Consider the following 24,344-nt stretch of genomic DNA (forward strand, 5'->3'; position numbering starts at 1 on the left):
CCAGCCCCAAACTTTCTATGTATGACTGATTAACAAAAATATTCAGTGAATTATTACCTAATGCATTGTAATTTGTTTGATGCAATCTTTCAGTATTTCAAATATCCAATCCTTGTGGGTAAAGGCTGAAAAAACTTGAAAAACTAATAAACAGACTTCTGGTTTCAGCCTAGATATGTGGCATGCAGAGCTGTCATCCTTACAACAAGAAAAAGCTGGACAAATGGAAAATTAATGACTTTTTCTGAACCTAGGAAGAAATGGAGATTTTAGGGCAAATGATTAACCCAAAATCACGAGAGAGACAGGTACCACTGCAGAAAGAAACAGGACCTGAACATTTGCTTACCCGGGACAGATACTGTTGAATGGCATATAAATCAGTAAGAAGATTAAACCAGAAATTTGTAATGAATTACTCAAAGTTGGGGACCACAGATATAGGGGTTTCTCGCCCTCTTACAGACTTTTCCTCCAGGATTCCTGCCAGGTACTCACAGGGAAGATCAGGGAGAATCCTGAGAAAGTTTTTCCTGTGTCTTGACTGGGGTAGAAGAACAAAAGCCACTGCCAAAATCTGCTTAGATATCTCTCCATCTCCCTAAGGAACAAAAGTCTTAATCTGCAGGAAGAAGGTAACAGAAAGTGAGAGTACTGGTGGAAACCCACTGTAATTGGGGAAGGAGAAGAGGAAAAAGAAAGAAACTCTACTTTCTTGGGAAAGAAAATGAATGCCTGGTAGGCCTGGCATTGTGTTTGGAGGAGGATCAGGAATGCTTGTGAAAGCCACAACCGGAAGACCCAGGTTCACAGTATCTGCATAATATTGCAAATTAATCAGAATATCAGAGAATACCCCCATTTCCCACCTCTCTACTACAAAGCTAACAAGCATCAAATAAAAAATAACAATGGAATAAGGCCTGGGGAACTGCAAAAGAGAGATTCTCTCTGGGTTGCAGTACAGAAACTTAAAAGTCAAATATGGAGACCCAAAACCAAGTGAGGGGAAGACATTGAGAAAAACCTTGTGGCAAATTACCCTAATGCTGTAAAAATAAGCTATCAGTACAGGAATTTGAAGACTCTTGAGGCCCTGAGCATAACCATAGAAACAATAATCTTCAAACCTAGCCCACTTCCTGATTATATTAATACAAACCTCAATGCTAAAGGCCTATCAGAAAAAAGGTATACTCATCTTCAAGTATAAAAAATATTTACCTCAGTACCATTTTGATACAAAATGTCTGACCATCCGAAATACATTACGAGACCAAAAAGGCAAGAAAAGGCAAGAGACAAAGCAATCACCAGAACCAGGCTCATGTACGACACAGATGTTGGAACTATTAGAGAATTTTTTTTACAATTATAATTAATATTTTTGAAGCTCTAATGGAAAAAGTAGATAACATGCAAGATCAGATAAGTAATTTTAGGACGGAGATGGAAAATAAAAGAAAAAAATCAAATTCAAATGCTAGAAACAAAAAATACAGTAACAAATGAAGAATACCTTTAGTGGACTGTAAAAGTCAATGAACTTAAAGATATCGGAAGGCAAAAAGTGAAATAATCAGAACAGAATATCCAAGAGAAGAGTACCAATGTCAAATGGTATAACATTCACATAATTGGAATCTTGTGAGGAAGAGAGAGAATGAGAATGGGACAGAAATATTAGAAGAAATAATTGCTGAGAGTTTTCCAAAATTAGTGACAGATGCCAAACCACAGATCCAAGAACTTTAGAGAACACCAAGCAAGATAAATACCAAAACAACAAACAGATACCCAGGCATATCACATTTGAACTGCTTAAAACTAAAGACAAGGTGTCTGGGTGCAGGAAGGGGGCTGGGGAAGGAGTAGGGGAGGAAGCGCTATTTACAGAGGAAAAGGATACGAAATACAGCAGACTTTTCAGTAAAAGACCATGCAATCAAGAAGACAGTGGGGTGGCTTCTTTCAAGTGTTGACAGAAGAAATTGTCAACCCAAAATTCCAGTGAAAATGTCCTTCACAAATGAAGAAGAAAAAAAGACTTTTTGAGACAAACAAAAACTGAGGGAATTTATTGCCAGCAGACCCACTCTACAAGAAATGTTAAAGGAAATTCTTCAGGCAGAAAAAAGATGATATAATTTGGAAAACTGGATCTACAAAAAGAATCAAAGAATGTCAGAAATGAAATAAGTGAAGATAAAATCTTTTAAATATTTAATTTTTCTAAAAATAAGTGATTTTTTAAAAATAAAATTTACAACAATGTGTGTTTATAGCATATGCAAAAGTGAAATGTATGACAACAATGGCACAAAGATGGGAAGGAGGAATTGGTAAAATACTGTTATAAGGTCCTATGCTCCTTGTGAAGTGGCTATATTATTTGAACTCAGATTATTTAAAAACGTATTGTAAACCCTAGGATAACTATTTAAAAAGTTAAAAAAGAGGTATAAATGATGTTAATAGAGGTGATAAATTGAATAATAAAAAAATCTCAATAAAACCCAGAGAAAGCAGAAAAAAGAGGAAAAAAGGAACAAATTGAACAAATAGAAAACAACTAACAAGATAGTAGATTTTGACCCTCCATATAAATAGTTGCTTTAAATGTGAAAATGCGAATCATCTAAAAGACAGAGATCATCAGATTGGATTTAAAAAAGCAGATACAACTTATAAGCTGTCTACAAAAAAAAAGCCCGCTTTAAATGTAAAGACATAGATACATTATGCTAAATGAAAGAAGTCTTGCACAGAAGATCAGCCACTGTGTGGTTCCATTTATATGAAATGTTTAGAAAGGGCAAATATGTAGAAACAAAGTAGATTAATGGTTGCCGAGGGCTGGAGGTGGAAAACTGGTATTTACTGTTAATCGATACCAGGGATCTTATTGGAGTGATTGTGTTGTTGGTTGCATAACTTGGTAAATTTACTAAAAATCATTGAATTGTACACTTAAATTGGGTGAATTTTGTTGGTTATTAATAAAATTCATAAAAAATAAAAATCAATAAAATTGATTTTTAAAAAAACAGTTAAGTGTGGTGATGCAAAAAAAAAAAAAAAAAAAGACTGTGGCCAGTTTGGCCATTTCTTGTAGAAGAGTCTCAGCCACCTGAAGACTTCCAGATCCTTAATAACTCATCAGGTCCCTGCCAGCACAGGGAACATCGTAGACCTGTCAGCAATTAAAGGAACAAAAGTAACGAAGATTTACACTAAAAATTGAGTGTGAAATAATGACATTCCCAGATAAACAAAGACTGAAATGTTAACATCTGTTCATTTTTGCTTCAGTGATTTGGTATTCTGTTTTTAGATGTGTCTACTTTAATAATTTTTATATCTTCCTGATGACATTATGATGAAGGGTCTTTCTGTCTATAATATTTATTGTCTAAAGTCTATTTCATCTGATACAAACATAGTTACTCTAGTGCTTTTATGATTGGTGTTACCTGGCATATGTTTTCCAGTCCTTTTACTTTCAACCGGGGTGTGTGTGTGTGTGTGTGTGTGTGTGTGTGTGTGTATGTGTGTGTGTGTGTATGTGTGTGTGTGTGTATGTGTGTGTGTTTTAATCTACAGCAGTGGTTCCAAGCAATTTAGCCCCCTTGTGACATTTGGCAATAGCTGCAAATATTTTTGGTTGTCACGCCTGCATGGCAGCTACTGACATCTAATGAATAAAGGCCAGGGCTACTACTAAATATCCTATGATGCACAGGAGAGGCCTTACAACAAAGAATTGTCCAGCCTGAAATTTCAGTGCTGCTAAGGTTGAGAAGCCCTGATCTAAAATGTGCCTCTTTTAGATAGCATACAGTGGAATCTTGGGTTTTTCCCCAGTGTGACAATTGCTGCCTTTTGATTGTAGTGTTTAGTCCAGTCCCATTTAATGTAAGTATTCGTATGATTGGATTTATATCTGCAGTTTTGCTATTATTTTCTATATATTTCATGTAAGTTTTGATTCTTTGTTTCTTTTTCACTGCCTCCATGTGTGTGGGAGAGATAGTACTCGTTTACCATTTTAATTCTTTTGTGTTTTTTCCACTATATTTTTGTGTTAGTTTCATAGTGGTTGCTCTAGGGATTACAATAGTCATCTTAACTTAATCTCAATCTACTTGAGTGTGATGCTAATTTAATTCCAGTAAAATATTGAAACTTTCTTTGATTCTAGCTCCATTACCACATCCCTCCATCGTGCTAGTATCATAAAATATATATCATCTATATATGCTACAACACTAACAATACAGCATTGTAATTATTGTTTAATTCAGTTTTATGTCTTCTTAAGAGTTTAGAGAAGAGAAAAATATATATATGTATATAGTTTTTTATAGTTACTCATATTTTTTACATTTTCCAGTGCTCTTAATTTCTTTGTGTGGCTTTGAGTCATTGTCTAGTATCATTTCCTTTTACCTAAAAGACTTCCTTTAGTATTTCTTGTAAGGCAGATCTGCTAGCAACAAATTCCTTGCTATGGATAGCAGCAAATAGTCTTTTTTAGGTTTGTAACATGTGTATATAGCCCTTAATAATGTATTGTTTAGTCTTGCCTATTTTTGTACTTCCTGAGTCTTTTTTGTCAATATTTTAAACATTTTGAGTCGTTAATACATTTACATGGTCTACATATAAAAGCAAATTTAAAAGGGACAGATTGAAAAGGTATACCTCACCCCCAACTCTCCATTTCTCCTTAACATTGTAGTAACCACTTTTCTTCAATGTTTGTCATTTCAGTGTTTCTTTACATAAATAAAAGCAAATACAAATATATGTGCTAATTTCCACCTTTTCTCTGACAAAAGGTAGTATACCATGTGTTCTGTACCGCACCTTATGTTTTTCATTTAATTTGTCCCAGAGATTTTGGCATATTAGTACAAAGAGGTATTCTTCATTCTTTTCTTTCATAGCTGAATGGTATTCTATGGTGTGGATGTACCATAATTTAGTCCTCTATTGGTGGGCCCTAGGGTTGTTTCTTGTAGTAATCAAACAATACTGTAGCGGGAACCCTTGAGCGTCTTATGTATGTGCGGGTGTATTTGTAGAATAGATTCCTGGGAGTGGGACTGTTTGATTAAAAGGTATATGCATTTGCAATTTTAGATGACATTGCCAGATTCTTCTCATTAGAAGTTGTATCATTTTTTACTTCCTCCACAATATATGAAAGTGCTTATTTCCCCATCTTCTTGCCAACAGGGTGTGTTATCAAACTTTCGGATTTTGTTTTTCTTTTCTTGAGACAGAGTCTCAATCTGTCGCCCAGGCTGGAGTGCACTGGTGTGATCTCGGCTCACTGCAACCTCTGCTTCCCAGGTTCAAGCAATTCTCCTGCCTCAGGCTCCCGAGTAGCTGGGATTACAGGTGCCCACCACCATGTCCGGCTAATTTTTGTGTTTTTAGTAGAGATAGGGGTTTCACCATGTTGGCCAGGCTGGTCTCGAACTCCTGACCTCAGATGATGTTCCCGCCTCAGACTACCACAGTGCTGGGATTACAGGCATGAGCCACTGTGCCCAGCCAAACTTTTGGATTTTTGTAAGTATGAGGGAATGATGTCTCAGCATGATTTTATTTTATTTTTTGTTTTTTTTTTGAGACAGGCTGGAGTGCAATGGCACTGTCTTGGCTTACCGTAACCTCTGCCTCCCGGGTTCAAATGATTCTTGTGCTTCAGCCTCCCTCTCAAGTAGCTCAGATTACAGGCGCCTGCCACCATGCCTGACTAATTTTTTTTTTTTTTTTTTTTTTTTTAGTAGAAGTAGGGTTTCTCCATGTTGGCCAGGCTGGTCTCAAACTCCTGACCTCAAGTGATCCACCCGCCTCAGCCTCCCAAAGTGCTGGGATTACAGGCATGAGCCACCACACCCAGCCCTCAGTGTCATTTTAATTTGCATTTCTCTTATAAGTAATGATGAATATCTTCTTAAAAGTTTAAGGGTCATTTGTATTTTTTTTCTGTGAATTGCCTATTTACATTCTTTGTCTATTTCCACCCCTGCTCCCATGGGCTTATCTTTTTTCTTGAGTCCTAGGAGTTTTTTGTATATTACAGAGATTAGCCCTTTATCTGTGATGAATTGCAAATGTTTTTTCAGTTTTTCCTTTTTTGCTTTGCTTATGTATTTCCTCCTTCTTAGAAGTTTGTTGTAACTATCAAGTGGTCAGAATCTTCAATTTTTTAATTTTTAATTTTTTATTAAATTTTTATTTTTTAGAGACAAGGTCTCTGTCATCCAGGCTGGATTGCAGTGGTATAATCATAGCTCACTGTAATCTAAAACTCCTGGGTCCAAGCAGTCCTCCTGCTCCAGCCTCACAAATAGCTAGAACTACAGGTGCACACCCCCACACCTGGCTAATTTTTATTTTATTTTAATTTTTTATTTTTTATATGGGGAATGGCTATGTTGCCCAGGCTGCCCTCAAACTCCTGGCCTCAAGTGATCCTCCCACCTTGGCCTCCCAAAGTGCTGGGATTACAGGCATGAGCCACTATACCTGGCCCATTTTTTTTTTTTAAGATGCTTGGACTTTATCATTAGAAAGATATTCCCCACCAAATGGCCACCAAATTGTCCCAACACCAGTGACTAAAATGTCCATATTGACCCCACTGATTTGAGATGCCTTCTCTTTCATCCACTGACTACCTATATATATTTCTGGACTTTCTGTTCTGGTCCATTGGTATTTCTCTATTCATGAATTAATACCACAGTACCAATTGTTATGGACCTTAGAGCATATTTTAAAATCTGGTAGGGCTAGTGGCTTCTCGTTGCTTTTTTTCCCCCTGAGTTTTCCTGGTTCTACTTGTTTGTTTAGTTTTGTGTATGACTCTAAAATTAACTTGCCTATTTTCTGTCCAAATGCCTATTGGTATTTGTATTGGATAGCATTGGATTTATGAGTCGAAGTGGGAGAATCATTTTTACGATATTGACTCTTCCTATTCAAAGACCTCCTGTGACTTTCCATTGATTAAAACCTTTTGTGCTCTTCTGGAGTGTTTTTGAGTTTTCCACTTAAGTTTTGTACATTTCTTAAGTTTATTCCTGGATATTTTATATTTTTGGTACTATTATAAACAAGGTCTTCTCATCCATTATATATATATATCTCTTCTCATCCATTTCATATATATATATATATATATATATAATTTTATATATATTATTATTTTTTGACAGTCTCGCTCTGTTGCCCAGGCTGAAATGCAGTGGTGTGATCTGGGCTCACTGCAGCCTTGACCCCCTGGGCTCAAGCAGTCCTCCCACCTCAGCCTCCTGAGTAGCTGGGACTATAGGCATACACCACTCTGTCCAGCTAATTTTGTTTTTAATTTTTTGAGGAGACCACGTCTCACTTTGTTTCCCAGGGTGGTCCTGAACTTTTGAGCTCTGGTGATCCTCCTGCCTTGGCCTCCCAAAGTGCTGGGATTACAGACATGAGCCACCACATCCAGCTTCATCCATTATGTCTTTAACCTCTATTGTTGTTCTGGATTTCCTTTATTTTCTTTTTTAAAAAAGATTTTGCGTAGCCCCATTTTTTTCACTTTTTAACTCTCATTTTCATAGCGCGGGATATTTTCTGAAATTTTTCAAGTGATTCTTACTATATTTCTGTCTTGCAATGAATTATCTTGAAAATTAATGTGAGAAATCAGTGTTGTGAAGATTGATTAGGATTTCTAGTGTAAATGTTGGATGTAATGGTGAGTTTATCATAAGTCCTTAAAGGGTATGAAGGCTGAACCCCAGAGTTTATTTTGACATTGGTTTAGTGGAGGCAGGCTGAGCATGAACCAGAACTTGAAACCCTGAAAGTTAACCGATTAGCTACTGAATAACTATTTTAGCCAAATGTTGAATGGCAAGTATTAAAAATAAATATTTATCCAAACCAAAATATCACCAACTTAGAATGAACCTCTGAGTTAAATAAATCTGAAATTTTATTCAGAAACATATTATTATTGCAATTTTATTAAAAATTTCAGGAATCATCTTTTTAAAGTTTGACATTGAAGGCAAGAGATAATTTCTTTTCTTTCTTTTCTTTTTCTTTTCTTTCTTTCTTTCTTTCTTTCTTTCTTTCTTTCTTTCTTTTTTTTTTTTTTTTTTTTTTTTTATGGAGTCTCGCTGTGTCGCCCAGGCTGGAGTGCAGTGGCGTGATCTTGGCTCACTGCAACCTCTGCCTCCCTGGTTCAAGGCTCCTGCCTCAGCCTCCCGAGTAGCTGGGATTATAGGCGCCCACCACCATGCCCAGCTAATTTTGTATTTTTAGTAGAGATGGAATTTTGCTGTGTTGGTCAGGCTAGTCTTGAACTCCTGACCTCAGGTGATCCACCCACCTCGGCCTCCCAAAGTGCTGGGATTACAGGCATGAGCCACCACGCCCAGCCAGCAAGAGATAATTTCTCGGCACCATCAGTTGCTAGATTGCATGTGAGTTCATTAGATTGTATGTGTGTCATACCAAAGAGATAACTAGAAATTAAATGCAGCTCTAAAAGTTTGTTTTGCAATGTTATAAATGTTAATGCAGCAAACAATTCTACAAAGACTAGAATTATGTTATAATCTAATATCTATTATTGTATCTTGTATTGTTACTTAAATTTTTAAGTATTTATTGGCTTAACCAAATATATTGTTTTTCCTTAAGTTATTTAACTATTGCACTCTTCTTTCATTAATTCACTCAAATATTCACTGGCTGTTTACCTATTTTTAAATGTATTCCCTTTTTAAAGGCCAGGTTTATTGAGGTATAATTTACATACAACAAAATTCATTTCTTTTAAATATACAGTTCAATGAGTTTTGACACTGCATACACTTGTGTAATCACCACCAAAATCAAGATAATAGAACATTTCTATCCCCCTGGAAATCTGCTTTTGCAGAACATGCCCTTCTCCTACCCTAGCTCTTGGCAACTACTCATCTGTTTTCTGTCTCTATAGTTTTGCCATTTTTAGAACATCATGTATTAGATAACCTTTTGTTTTCTAGCTTCTTTCACTTAGCATAATGCTTTTGAGATTCATCTGTGATGTAATGTGTATCAATAGTTTGTTCCTTTTTTATTACTGAGTAATATTCCATTGTCTGGATATATCACAGTTTACTTATATATTCGCCATTCATTGAACATTTGGGTTGTTTTCAGTTATGAAGTATTATAAATAAAGCTGCTATGAACATTTGCTTACATGTCTTTGTGTGGGCACGGGTTTTCATTTCTGTTGGAATAAATACCCAAGGTGAGATTCCTTTGTTGCATGGTAAGTGTATGTTTAACTTTAAAAACCTGGCAATCATTTTCAAAATATCTGAACATTTTTCATTTCCATCAGCAATGTATAAGCTTTTCAATTGTTCCACACCTTTACCAACTTTTGTTATTTAGGAATTTTAAATTTTATCCATTCTAGTGTGAAATGGTATCTTATTGTTTTAATTTGCATTTTCCTACTGACTAATAACGTTGAACATCTTTTCTCATGCCTATTTGCCATCCATATATCCTCTTTGAAGTCTCTGTACTTGTTTGCCCATTTTAAATTTATCTTTTTTTGTCTAATTGAGTTGTGTATTTTATATTTTCTGGATACCAATCCTTTGTCAGATACATGGTATGCAATATTTTCTACCTGTCTATGGCCTGTCTTTTCATTTCCTGAACTGTGTCTTTTGAAGAACAGAAATTTTAAGTTTTTGACAAAGTCCTGTTTATCAGTTATTTTTTCCTTTATGGTTTGTGCTTTTTGTCTTTATCTTAATACATTCTTAATAGGTTAACTATTTTGTATATCAAATTAATAGCTCTCACAGTCATTGTTACTTTATTCTTACAATAATAAAGATAAATATATCTCTCAATAGATTAATACAATTTTTACTCCATCTTACATATAGACTTAATAAATACAAATGATACACTTTTTATATTACTCAGATTGTTATGCTGGTCACTGTGCCAGCATGCAGTAATTGGTCACTAACAGTTAAGGGATACCAAAAATGATATTGCAGGAGACGTTCAGTTACTTCTGAAGATCAGAGATGATTTTTGCCTAAGTCAAGCTTTGGGATATCCCTAATTTATATTGGCTGGTTCTTTGTGTTTGTTTTGGCATTAAGTACAGATTTAAATCTTTCCATGAAGAGACTCAAGCACAATCATAATTTTTCACAAGACTAAGTCATATGTTGGCTACCCAAGCATTTGCTGACTATTTGTTGTACAGGGACACAGGCCCTACTCACAAGGATGGCTATGGGAACATTATGCAAAGGGAGTTATTAAGAAATTAGCTTTGCGATCCCTCTGGGATATCTTCCTCCTCCTATGGAATCAAGAGAGTGGTTTGGATGAGGCTTGTGGCCTTTAACATTTCATGCGTATAAGGATCACTGTCATCCAGACATTGGAACTTTTAAAATTCCATGACTTTCTTTCACTATACCAGAGTAATTGTGACCCAGCTTCATTTGCTTAAATGCAGAGTTAAGGTTTTGCTGAATTTTTAGTGTTTAAGAGATTGTGTTGGGACACCAGGTGATAGGAAGAGAAAATAAAAGGTTTCTGCCCCTGAGTTGACACTCTTGAGTGGAACACAACTGTGCACAGTGAGCCAAAGGGTGAGGCAGGCTGTGTGGCCGAGTTTAGGGTATGTGGGGATCAGTTGTAGGAGATGAGACAGGAAACATATTCAGGCAATAGATTGTGGGGGACCTTGATTGCCCTTGTGGGGCCCAAGGCTTCATTCCATTAAAAAGTGAATTGGCATTCATGAGTGAAGGCTTGGGCTGATTTAGGCCTACCTGGGAGTGACCCTGGCCTCCTATGCTCTATGTCATTGAAAACAGTAAGAGTTAAGATAATTGGGGGATGTTGTGCCTGCCTTGGTTGTCGCATGGAGCTGCCCCTCCACTGGGAAACTGTAAATTGGCATGGGAAATTTGGCATGCCTGAGGGTGGTATGAAAGATTGACAGGAAAAGGGGCTGTGGTTTTCTTCATCAACAAAATCCACAAACAAGGGCGGGAGCGGTGGCTCATGCCTGTAATCCCAGCACTTTGGGAGGTTGAGGCGGGTGGATCACGAGGTCAGGAGTTCGAGACCATCCTGGCTAACACAGTGAAACCCCGTCTCTACTAAAAATACAAAAAATTAGCTGGGCGTGTGGCAGGCGCCTATAATCCCAGCTACACAGGAGTCTGAGGCAGGAGAATGGTGTGAACCCGGAAGACGGAGCCTGCAGTGAGCCAAGATCACGCCACTGCACTCCAGCCTGGGCGACAGAGTGAGACTCCATCTCAAAACAAACAAACAAAATCCACAAACATCTTGCCCCTCATCTGTGGCAATCATATGTGACCTGTGTGGATGAGGGGCAGAAGTAGCTGTAGACTTGGGTAGCTGCCATGCCTCCCATTGAGATGAAGCTGCAGATCCTGATGGGTTTCCTCTCCTGTGTCCTAATATAAAGGTAAGTAAACATTGTATTAAATGGAAACCAGTGTGTGTCTTGGGACTCTGGTTGCCGCTTGATCTCGTCACCATAGCTGTGCCACTGCACTGACACCTTGAAATGGAAGGTTAGCATTACGAACTGGGCTAACTGGACTTGTTTTGGGGATGCGGGGGATCTGAATGAGGGTTAGAGCAATGACAAGGTGAGAATAGGGAGGATCATCTGCCTTCAGGACAGGCACTGAGAGTCCTGTCAGCAGTTCTGGCACATGGTCTGGAGAAGAAGGAAGAACAGAACTTCCAACTATAGCTCTGGTGAGAGGTCTGAATGGGGCCAGGAGCTCTTCTTAGCTGTTTAAACATTTTGAAAGTTTTTATTTTAAATAACAAAATTTAGCAGTGCTTATATATGCCAAGCAGCATTCCAGGCATTTTATTTATTTTTATTATTTTGTTTTTGAGACAGGGTCTTGCTCTGTTACCCAGGCTGCAGTGCAGTAGTGTGATCATGGCTCACAGCAGCCCCAACATCCTGGGCTCAAATGATCCTCCCAACTTCGGCCTCCCAAAGTGCTAGGATTGCAGGAGTGAGCCGTGGCTCCGGGCCCATTCCAGACATTTTATAAATATTAACTCATTTAATTCTTCTAACAACTCAATACCATTTATAGTTTCCTGATGAGAAAATTGAGGCACAAAGAAGTTGAGTGACTTGTCCGGGTCACGTAGCTTAGTAAATGGTGAAGCTGAGCTTTCAATCCAGGCAGTCTGCCTCTAGACTCCCTCCTCTGAACCGTTCTGATTCCTATAGCTTCTCTTCCCCATTCTTCCTCATAAGACATAAGTGGTTTATGGTTTTGCTCCCGTGTTTGGGTTTCTTTGCGGCTGCTCAAGATCAACCAGTTCTTCGGGAAGGCGAACCCCAAGGCTCCACCGCCCAGCCTGACTGACTGCATTGGCACGGTGGACAGCAGGGCAGAATCCATTGACAAGAAGATTTCTCGATTGGATGCTGAGCTAGTAAAGTATAAGGATCAGATCAAGAAGATGAGAGAGGGTCCTGCAAAGAATATGGTTAAGCAGAAAGCCTTGCAAGTTTTAAAGTAAAAGTGGATGTATGAGCAGCAGCAGGGCAATCTTGAACAACAGCCATTCAACATAGAACAAGCCAATTATACCATCCAGTCATTGAAGGACACCAAGACCACGGTTGATGCTATGAAACTGGGAGTAAAGGAAATGAAGAAGGCATACAAGCAACTGAAAATCGACCAGATTGAGGATTTACAAGACCAGCTAGAGGATATGATGGAAGATGCAAATGAAATCCAAGAAGCACTGATTCGCAGTTATGGCACCCCAGAACTGGATGAAGATGACCTGCAATTCCGGAAGGTGTTCCCACTGACACAAAAAACAAGGATAGAGTTCTTCTGGTGGATGAATTTGGATTGCCACAGATCCTTGCTTCATAGATCAGCATCATTCAAGTATATCTTATAAAACAAACACATATTATGGGACTAGGAAATATTTATCTTTCCAAATTTACCATAACAGATTTATGTTTCTTTCCTTTCTTTGAAGGTAAGTTTAATTACATTGCTCTTTGATTTTTTCCGTTAAGAGACTCATTGTTTGGGAAATGCTTTTTTTTTTTTTTTTTTTTTTTTTACTAAAATTTGATTTTTTTTTTTTTTTTTTTTTTTTTTTTTTTTTTTTGTACTAAAATTTGATTCCTTTTTTTCTTATGAAAATTGCACTTAGTTTAAAAGTGTCTTTGGCTTGTATGACTTGTTTTCATTCATTAGTAATACTTTGAAATAAAACTAAGGAAATGGAATGTTAAAAATCTATGACAGTGTAACTCTACAGTCTCAAAATGACCTGATAAATCGGTAAGACAAAGATGAGATTATTGGGGCTGTTCATATTATGATTCAGAATCATTTTCTATTGTGGTATTATAGGTTGGTTAAAGTGATGGCCTTTTTGATAGGTTTTGTTGTGTCTTGTGAACAAATCATTTCTGTGTCCAATATTGGAATGGAATTATCACTATTGTATCATGAGTGGGTATTTTGATTCTATGGTTCCCTCAGTATTACATCTTGACTTCTAATCAATAATGAATATTTCTTGATATTTAGTGTATAGGACATTTATTTATACTCAATAAATATTTTTCAAAAGGATATAATTTTAATAATATCACTTCAGCTTAAAACCTCTACTGTGGAAACCAAATTTAATAGAATTTTAATGTCATTTCAGCCTATATAACTCCACTATAGAAACCAAATTAACCATTGTGAGGAAAGAGCAAGGGACAATCTGGGCTTGGGCCCTGGGTCTGCCATTTACTAACTACTGAGTAGTCTATTCAACTTTTCTAAACTTCTGTTTCCTTGTTAGTAAAATCTTGCTAATCTCATAGAGCTTTTGTGAAGAATAATTGAGGTAATGGTCATAAGTACCTTGTTAACCACAATGGGCTATTCTCATATGAGGGATTGTTAACAATAAAAAAGCAACTGCTTCAAAAAAAAAGAGAAGTAGAATTAATCATTTTTAAAATGTCATTATTTGTTGCTGCTGTTGTTGTTTTGAGAGGGAGTCTCACTCTGTTGCCCAGGCTGGAGTGCAGTGGTGTGATCTCAGCTCACTACAACCTCTGCCTCCTGGGTTCAAGCAATTCTCCTGCCTCAGCCTCCCAAGTAACTGGGACTGCAGGCGTGCACCATCACACCCAGCTATTTTTTTGTACTTTTAGGAGAGCTGAGGTTTCACCATGTTGGCCAGGCTGGCCTTGAACTCCTGACCTGAAGTGATCCACCCGCCTCAGCCTCCTGAAGTGCTGGGATTACAGGCATCAGCCACTGTGCCCAGCCAAAATGTCATTGTTGATGACTGAGTCAGAACACTCACACAGGTTACAGCTGCACAAGGTGACATCACTGGGCAGTTTCCAGGAAGCATGGATTCCTTATGGTGTGTGTGGGTGAATATAGCACCTGCCCTTTGGCTTGTACCCCTGTCCTGCATACCAAGGAAGCCCTGTGCTGTGGTTTTAGGGCCTCATATCACATTTGTTGACCCCCCCCTTGCTACTGAGACAGCCCCCTCTCCAAAATTCTTAGGGTTGGAAGGTGTATTTCCCCCTCCTCTTGGCATCGTTGACAGGGTCCATGGCTTTGATGCTCCTGCAGTCTCCTACTTTGCCTTTCCATAGGAGAGTGAGTAAATTTTCTTTGGAAGGAAACCCAGGCAAGTCTGAGCAATGAGTGTGCATTTGGGGCTCTCTGGGATTCAGACATTGCTTTTTGGTGGTGTTTTTGCTTTTGCTTTCTTTTTTCTTTTCTTTCTTTCTTTTTTTTTTTTTTTTGGTTTGAAGAAATCTTATTGTCAGTTATACCACGGGCTGCCCCACCCAGGCACATTAGTCATGGCAAAGGAAGCAAATAATTCCTTTTTGAAGATGAGCCTTATATTACATGAATCATTATATTAATCCTTACATGAAGTCCATCCGTTATGTGTAGTGGTGATTGTATTTTGTCCATATTTCCTTTGCTGGGTGGGGAGATCAACTGTAGCTTTTTCATCATGATTTTCGTTTCTTGCTACAAAGTAGTGATTTGGTTTCTAGGTTGGCATTGTAAGGAGCCTAATGCTTTGTCACAGTACTCCAGCTCCTCACACTGCTGGCTGAACAGAGGCTGCTAAAATAGGTTCATCAAGTTGTTTTTTTCATCGTCATGTTTTGTACCAAATGAAGCGTGACACATCCCACTCTGTGACAGAAGCTGTGAGTGACAATCGGTTCTGTGTGGTGGCCTAAAATTACAGAACGTTACCTGCTGCTTACTAAGGAAGAATCTTCTAGAGGTTTTCCCTGTACCTCTGCTTGGAGCCCACAATAGAACTTGTGTATGGCATCTAATAAATTGCAATCCCAGTGTGAAAATGACCTGCAGGCACAGAGAAGAAATAACTTAGTCACATAAAGTTTTGGGGTTCTCAAATCACTCATTTAATGTTATTTTTAAACATCCATCTCTCATTTGGTTACTTTCTTTAATAGTCCAATTCTTTCTGTGTAATACAGAAATCGAATATCATAAATGGGATTGATAAAAGTCATTCTTTGCCTCATGGAATTTTAGTTTTTACAAATAACCTGAGTATAATTCAGGTAACTAAGGTATTTGGAGCAACAGTGCTTAAGAACTCTCTATCACTCTCTATTCTCCATTTTTCTGCAAGTAACTCCGTTAGCTAGATTAACAAACATTGTCACAGAAACAAAGTCTTTTTTTAAAAGCTATAGATCCTTGTGTTTATATTTTCAAAAAGCCATAAACAGGCATTTATCCCTTATTAAGAGGACTTAAACAGGTGTTTAAACATTAAGACAGTGATGATTTTAAAACATAATAAAACTCTAAGTTAAGGCTTTTGTTTTGAAACCCACATTCATAGCTACTTATATGTGGAACACCTTTGCATTTGGGGGCAACGTGCTATTAAGGCTGTTGACCCTAGTACTCACTACTCACCCCTACACACACACACACACACACACACACACACACACACACCCCAGAGAGAAACAGTGGCTTTTTGGAGCCCAGGACCATCAAAATAGATTTTTAACTTATCAAGCCTTAAACTAGAATAGGAAACTCACATTTGTTCTAGTGTCTATGTGTTTAATAGTTCATACCATGAAGTTATATGTTGATTGCAGATGTGGGAAGCAAAATGGAAAAAAAATGCATCTTGCTAGCAAACATCGCCGACGGCCTTCACTAACTGCACTTAGCACAATACGTAATCATCTTTTCTTTGTTTACTTATTTATGGTCTACCCCTCCCTACCTGCTCTAGACTGAAGTTGAAAAAGGCAAGGCCTTTGCTTGTATTCCTCGAAATCTCGAGAGTCCCCATAGCCTTTGGTGGGTTGACGGCTGTGATAGGGAGGGTATTTTGTCAACCCTGGGCCTTCACTTTGGAAGCCGTGCTGTGTTGTGATTAATTCTAATAAACCCATGCAGCATCTGAAGATAACCCCACAGGAAATTGAATTTTGAAGCAAACGTGTTTATTTCTTGGAAGCTTAATGGATAGATTGGAAGAACAAAAAAAAAGAATCATTTGCTTTTAGCTTTGGAAGCCAGAGAAACCACAGGCTGAGGAGCATGCCCTTGTCCCTCAGACTCCTATTAGCTTGCAGCTCTAATTTCTATCCAGGGTAATATGACCAAGGGGAACTATTTGCATCTTTGAAAATTCCACTCTTCTACTGGCTTATAACAATAGAACAGTGCAAATGTATCTTGTGTGTTCTCTACCATTGTGGATAATTACTAATGAAGTCTCTTTCTGGCAATTCTCATTAAGTGATTTAATTTTAGAAGTGGAAAGAACCATACCTATTGGAACACTTGAATTTCAGCAGACTATTATATTAAACTTTATTAAGAATAAGAATTATTCCCTGGAATTTTATAAGATCACCTCAAATCAAATTGTATTTTCAAAAAGGACCATAAAGATAATTGCAGTCAGAAAAAATGTTTTAAATCATTATTAATATAGTTATATGTATAAGGACCAGAGGTGATCCTTTTGTGGGCATGCTGATTTGAAGTCCTTTGTTCAGCCTGTTTGTTCTTAAGTTTGAATTTTGTTGTACTGTGAGACCTGACCGTTAACATCCACTCATGTGATCCTTTATCACTTTTTTGAGAGGTTTTATTCTGGAAATTCAGGATATAGTCTTGGCAGTCTAAAAATGTAGGTGATTTTGCTTTGCTATATCATCTCAGTGATCCTCGGGGGTTATTTGGATGATCAGTTCCATCAACTAGGGTCCCCTTCTTTTCTCTTCTCTGCCACGGCTGTGAGGGAGGTCTTGGAGGATGATAATGCCAGGTAGAGGAGGATACAAGGTGTATGTGTGGAATTCTGAGGAGTTGAATATGAATGTTTATGTGTAGGGGCAGATGGCAGTGGGAAGCGAAATTGGCAGATGCCAGTGCTTTGTGGGCCTTGAATGCCATGTTAAGGAGCTTGAATTTTTTTTCCCATGGATGATGAAGCTGCTCAATAATTTTAAGCAGGGCCATGGCATGATTAGCCTCATTTGTGATTCAGAGAAATTAGTCTGGTGGCTGATGGAGAAGGAATGATTGGGGAATCAGGGGAGAAGCAGGGGGGATAGTTAAGAAACGATTGCAGAAAATCCAGTCAGGGAGCTTGAACCAGAGTAATGATAATAAGGAGAAGAGGAGGTGACCAGGAAAATGCTTGAGAAGTAGAGTGGGCAGGAGTGGGAAAGGACAAGATGTAGGGGTGATGAGGTGCTACCCAGTGGCACTAAGTTTTTGTGCTTGAATCAAATAATTGCTCAAGTCCTAGAACTAGAGTTGCTTTCTGTGGAAAATCTTGTTTGTGATTATAGAACTTCTCTTCAGCAGACAAGAATATGCAAGTCAAAATCTTTGATTTCTTTTTCTTAACAAATATCATTGCAACCAATATATCTGAAAGCTGTAGCCTATAGACCTTTTACATTACCAGCTATTGAGGTCCTCAGTAATGACCTTAATCATGTTGTTCATCTTGTTCTTGTCAGAAGGCTGGCTGAAAATTTGGGTATTTGAGAAAGGAATATTCTTAAGTAATATATTACTAGTTTCTCAAAAAATAATTTAAGTCAAAACATCAGGAAATGAAAGATTAGACCGTGTTATTTTGCCCTTCAGCCTTTCACTCCTGGAATTGCCCTTATTGAACCAAACTAACTTTATGTCTTTAGTTTTCCCTTAGAGCTACTCATATATGGAATGCCTTCACATTTAGGAGAAAAGTGTTATTAAGGCTATTGACTTTCGTGGCCCCCTCCCCTAATTTCCACAAAACTCTGAGATAGTTTCTTCTTAGAGCACAAGACCAACAAAATATTTTTTTGAGTTATCGAACCTTGAGCTAGAGTAGGAAACCTATGTTTGTTCTAGTGTTTTCCATTTTGTTCTTGTCAGCAAGAAGCACAGAGTTTTAAGCTTATTTTCTATGGTTTTCCTCAAACAACTTTTAAAATTATTATTTTTATTTATTGTGCTCTTTTATTTATTTATTATGCTCATATATTAACTGGATTTGTGTTTTTAGTTTAACCCATTTTAGTCAGTTGGATAAATATTTTTTACTATACTTTAAGTTCTAGGGTACATGTGCACAACATACAGGTTTGTTACATATGTATACGTGTGCCATGTTGGTGTGCTGCACCCATTAACTCATCATTTACATTAGGTATATCTCCTAATGCTAATGCTATCCCTCTCCCCTACCCCTACCCCATGACACGCCCCAGTGTGTGATGTTCCCCACCCTGTGTCCAAGTGTTCCCATTGTTCAGTTCCCACCTATGAGTGAGAACATGCGGTGTTTGGTTTTCTGTCCTTCGATAGTTTGCTCAGAATGATGGTTTCCAGCTGCATCTATGTCCCTACAAAGGATATGAACTCATCCTGTTTTATGGCTGCATAGTATTCCATGGTGTATATGTGCCACATTTTCTTAATCCAATCTATCATTGATGGACATTTGGGTTGATTCCAAGTCTTTGCTATTGTGAATAGTGCCACAATAAACATACGTGTGCATGTGTCTTTAGAGCAGCATGATTTATAATCCTTTGGGTATGTACCCAGTAATGGGATGTCTGGGTCAAATGGTATTTCTAGTTCTAGATCCTTGAGGAATCGCCACACTATCTTCCACAATGGTTGAACTAGTTTACAGTCCCCACCAACAGTGTAAAAGTGTTCCTATTTCTCCACATCCTCTCCAGCACCTGTTGTTTCCTGACTTTTTAATAATCACCATTCTAACTGGTGTGAGATGGTATCTCATTGTGGTTTTGATTTGCATTTCTCTGATGGCCAGTGATGATGAGCATTTCTTCATGTGTCTGTTGGCTGCATCCATGTCTTCTTTTGAGAAGTGTCTGTTCATATCCTTTACCCACTTTTTGATGGGGTTATTTGATTTTTTCTTGTAAATTTGAGTTCTTTGTAGATTCTGGATATTAGCCTTTTGTCAGATGGGTAGATTGTAAAAATTTTCTCCAATTCTGTAGGTTGCCTGTTCACTCTGGTGGTAGTTTCTTTTGCTGTGCAGAAGCTCTTTAGTTTAATTAGATCCCATTTGTCAATGTTGACTTTTGTTGCCATCGCTTTTGGTGTTTTAGTCATGAATTCCTTTCCCATGCCTATGTCCTGAATGGTATTGCCTAGGTTTTCTTCTAGGGTTTTTATGGTTTTAGGTCTAACATTTAAGTCTTTAATCCATCTTGAATTAATTTTTGTATAAGGTGTAAGGAAGGGATGCAGTTTCAACTTTCTACATATGGCTAGCCAGTTTTCCCAGCACCATTTATTAAATAGGGAATCCTTTCCCCATTTCTTGTTTTTGTCAGGTTTGTCAAAGATCAGATGGTTGTAGATATGTGATATTACTTCTGAGGGCTCTGTTCTGTTCCATTGGCCTATATCTCTGTTTTGGTACTAGTACCATGCTGTTTTGGTTACTGTAGCCTTATAGTGTAGTTTGAAGTCAGGTAGTGTGATGCCTCCAGCTTTGTTCTTTTTGCTTAGGATTGTCTTGGCAATGCCGGCTCTTTTTTGGTTCCATATGAACTTTAAAGTAGTTTTCTCCAATTCTGTGAAGAAAGTCATTGGTAGCTTGATGGGGATGGCATTGAATCTATAAATTACCTTGAGCAGTATGGCCATTTTCACGATATTGATTCTTCCTACCCATGAGCCTGGAATGTTCTTCCATTTGTTTATGTCCTCTTTTATGTCATTGAGCAGTGGTTTGTAGTTCTCCTTGAAGAGGTCCTTCACATCCCTTGTAAGTTGCAGTTGGATAAATATTTAAAGTATGTTTCTGAAATGAATAAAGATTTTAGGCCAGGCATGGTGGCTCACACCTGTAATCCCAGCACTTTGGGAGACTGAGGTGGGCAGATCATTTGAGGTTAGGAGTTTGAGACCAGCCTGGCCAACATGATGAAGCCCCATCTCTACTAAAAATACAAAAATTAGTCAGGTGCGGTGGCATACATCTGTAATCCTAGCTACTCGGGAGGCTGAGGCAGGAGAATCACTTGAACCCCAGAGGTGGAGTTTGCAGCGAGCTGAGATTGTGCCATTGCACTCCATCCTGGGCCACAGAGCAGACTGTGTCTCAAAAAAAAAAAAAAAAAAGATTTTGGATGACCCTACATCAGTATTTTTTGGGACGTTTAAGAAAATGACTGCTCCTTGTGCAGTAATTTTCTCTTAAAATCTTCAAGACACTTTATTACACAAATACAGGAAAAATTAACACAAGTATCAGGGTGATTTTTGTGGTACAATGTGAGATTTCTAATCACCTGACCTTTGGTATAATTAATATGTATAATATATCTGTCCATCTTATAGGATTCAGAGCACCGTTTGAGTATTTTCCGGGAATATGTAACACCATTTCAACTTTGGTTTTTATGACATAGTTCTTATCTGCAATGCTGATTACTTACTCAAGAATAGGACCTCCCCCTTCTCAATTATTTCATAATTTCTTTAGGAAAATGCAGTTATTCTGGTGGATGCATGTTGACATAACTCATGAGATCAGGTGTCCAGGATGGAGAAGCAGGGCTAGGATTTTTTGTTTTGGGCAGCCTTTATCCTTTTGGTCAGAGTTTCTGTCCTGGGCAGCCTTTATCCTTTTGGTCAGAGTTCTGGCTTTATCCAGAAGCCAGGTGACTTCAGTACAAGGTGGTTTCCCCCTTCCCCAAGCAGCAGGGAACTAGAATCAGAAACAGGAAAAAATAAATAAATAAAAGAAACAAATTATGATCAAAATAGCTTCCAATAAGGTTTTAAAGCCACTTGGGCACTATTTGCTTATTGATATCAGAATCATCCCTTCTTGTTTTGGTATAAATCAGTTAGATCTCCAATTTGCTAATGGTTACAATGGATATTTTAAACCAGAAGAGTCAGTACCTTTATGATAGCCATAGAGTCCGCATGATTCTATATTTAAAGTGTTTTAGGGGTGAGTGAGTGGGAATTTGAGAACAGATTTGGGCAAGGAAATTCCTTCCCCTCTGTGCTTTTGTAGCACCTGCATCTGTTGCAGCATTCGTGCTGTGTGCTAGAGCTTCTGGTCTTACTGAGGAGGATCCTGCCTGAGTCATCTCAGGGTTCATAGCATCCAGTGGCTGAATGTTTATTGAATTAAGGCAGGCAATAGGGATTCCTTTCTTGGTTTATCAATGTTTGTTTCTTCTCTTTTTAATAAAGAAACTGGCTGGTTTCTATTTACATGCTCAAAATAAGCATATCTTTACCAAATGTTGCTGGAAGTCAGAGCCCTCTAAGGCCCTGCAAATGCTCGCCTTACCACTTATTCCCTTAATGATGTATCATGCATCTAGTTTTACGCATCTGAGCACTGGACTGGGATCCAGAAGTCTCAGGTCTGAGTCACTGCTTCAGTCTTCAGTACCCATCTTCACTTGAGCAGACCGCTTAATATCTCTAGATTTCAGCATCTTGATTTATAAAATAAGATTACTATTATAAGTCAGGGGCTGTCTATATGTGCACTGCCTGCCTTAAGGACTTTTGCCAGAAATAAAATTAAGTAATATGCAGATGTTCCTTGACTTATGATGGAGTTATGTCCTGATAAAGCCATCATAAGTTTAAAATATTACAATTTGAAAATGCATTTAATACACCTTACCTACCAAACATCATAGCTTAGCCCAGCTGACTGTAAATGTGCTCAGAATACTTACATTAGCCTGCAATTGGGCAATATCATCTAACACAATGCCTATTTCATAATAAAGTATTGAATAGCTCATAATTTATTGAATACCATACTGAAAATGAAAACAGAATGGTTGTATGGATACTCAAAGTTTGGTTTCTACTGAATGTGTATCACTTTTGCACTATCTTAAAGGGGAAAAATTTTAAGTCGATTCTAAGAGGCCGTGTATAAGGCTTCTCAAGACTGAAAAATACGCTCTGTGTGACATTTGTCATTTTCAACTAACTGAGAGTGAGGGGCACATGCACAAAAATTTGATTAGATCCAGAACTTAACCTTATACCACTGGACTCATATTTTTGGGATCACTGAATCATAATGTAGTTATTAACAATTTTGTGACCATTTCCAGGAGTTAACTGTAACTGAGCCATTATAAAGAAAAAGCTGTTCAGTTATAGGGACCCAAAAATATACCAAATCAGTCAAGTGTTTGTTGAATGCCTACTGTATGCCTGCTACTGTGCTATTCCACATGCGAAATAGAAAAGAAATCTTACCTATAGGTCTGATCCTCAAGGAATTTACAGTCTAGTTAGGGAGATGGAATAATTTAAGAACTGGACTAATCTGTGACATAAATAAATACTTTTTAAAATTCTTTAAAAATTATTTGAGGATATTTATTGAGAGAAATGAGATATCAATGTGAATAAGGAGCTTGGGTAGGGTCTTAAAGAGTTGAAGTTAAACCTGGGAACATAATCCAAGTGAAAAGGAATTTTGTCAAGATGGAATAATTCAATCTAGCGCAATGTCTGACATATAGTACATGCTCAATAAGTATTAATTTGCTTGATGAATGAATCTCTTTCAACAAATTTATCTTCTAGTTTGCCAGTTCTCTCTTTACTGTGTCTAGTCTGCTGTTGAACTTGAAAATGAAATAAAAATGCTGAGATCATGTTTTTCTTTTCCAGAATTTCTATTGGTTCTTTCTGAACTCACAATCCCCTACTCCTCACTACACTCCTTAACCCTTCCCCTCCCTTATTTTTAGCCACAGCACCTACCATATTGTAACATACCATGTAATTTACTTATTTTGTTTCTTATGTTTCTTCCCTTATTAGAAATATAACGAAGTTCCAGGAGAGCAGGAATTTCTATTTGTTTCGTTCACCGACATATATCTCTAAACACTAGAACGGTGCCTGGGACATAGTAGGATCTCAAAAAATATTTGTTGAGGATCTCAAAAAATATATGTGTTGTCTATAAGTATGGAGACAGTAGTGAAATCTGCCAAATTAGATTGGGGTGGAGATGGGGTCCTTGTAGAGTTCAGTAGGAAATAAAATTTGAGGAGGGGCTTCATTATGGCCAGATTATATAGAGCATCCTGTGTTGAGGGAAGGTTTGGGGCTTCAACATAGTAGGCATATATATTATTTACAAAGCTGAGCCAAATATCTGTAATTTACTTGTCACCTGGGAGACATCAGGAAATAGCAGAAAGAACTTTGGCTTTGGAATTGGAAGTATGCAAGTTGAAATCCTACTTCTACAGTTTACCAGCTGTGTGGTCTTAGGCAAGTTACTTACTCTTGAAGATCCAGTTGTTTTTTTTAACTGTAAAGTGGTGTTAATAATCCCTACCTGATAAAGTTGTGGTGAAAATTAAGAGGTAATATTGTAAGTAAAACCCCTAGTACAAAGTGGGTACCCAATAAGTAGTTCTTAGACTACACTGGCTGATTTAAAACTATTAGCATACTAAAATGTACTTTTTCTGTTTGGGGCACGTTACTTAGAGTAATAGGAAGAAGCAGAAAACATTGGGTGTAGTATATTGAGGCAGAGTATTGTAACTGTGGTTTAGGAAAAATAACTACCAACTATGAGTAAAAATGAAAAGGAAGATACTATATTTGGGTGTTTTACAGTCATGAAAAAAAACCCCA

At 37.7% G+C, this 24,344-nt stretch overlaps 1 protein-coding gene and 1 pseudogene across 3 annotated transcripts in view; both read left to right on the forward strand.

Annotated features, from left to right (window-relative positions):
- The window catches only part of SLC9A7 (solute carrier family 9 member A7), a 110,774-nt gene that overhangs the window by 21,198 nt on the left and 65,232 nt on the right, over positions 1-24,344 (forward strand). The window lies entirely within an intron of this gene.
- Positions 11,305-13,188, forward strand: LOC103880723 (annotated as a pseudogene). Its single transcript, XR_001898481.3, has one exon. The product of XR_001898481.3 is annotated as a charged multivesicular body protein 5 pseudogene (transcript).

Source organism: Papio anubis, chromosome X, assembly GCF_008728515.1.
Source record: "Papio anubis isolate 15944 chromosome X, Panubis1.0, whole genome shotgun sequence".
NCBI classification, from domain to species: domain Eukaryota; kingdom Metazoa; phylum Chordata; class Mammalia; order Primates; family Cercopithecidae; genus Papio; species Papio anubis.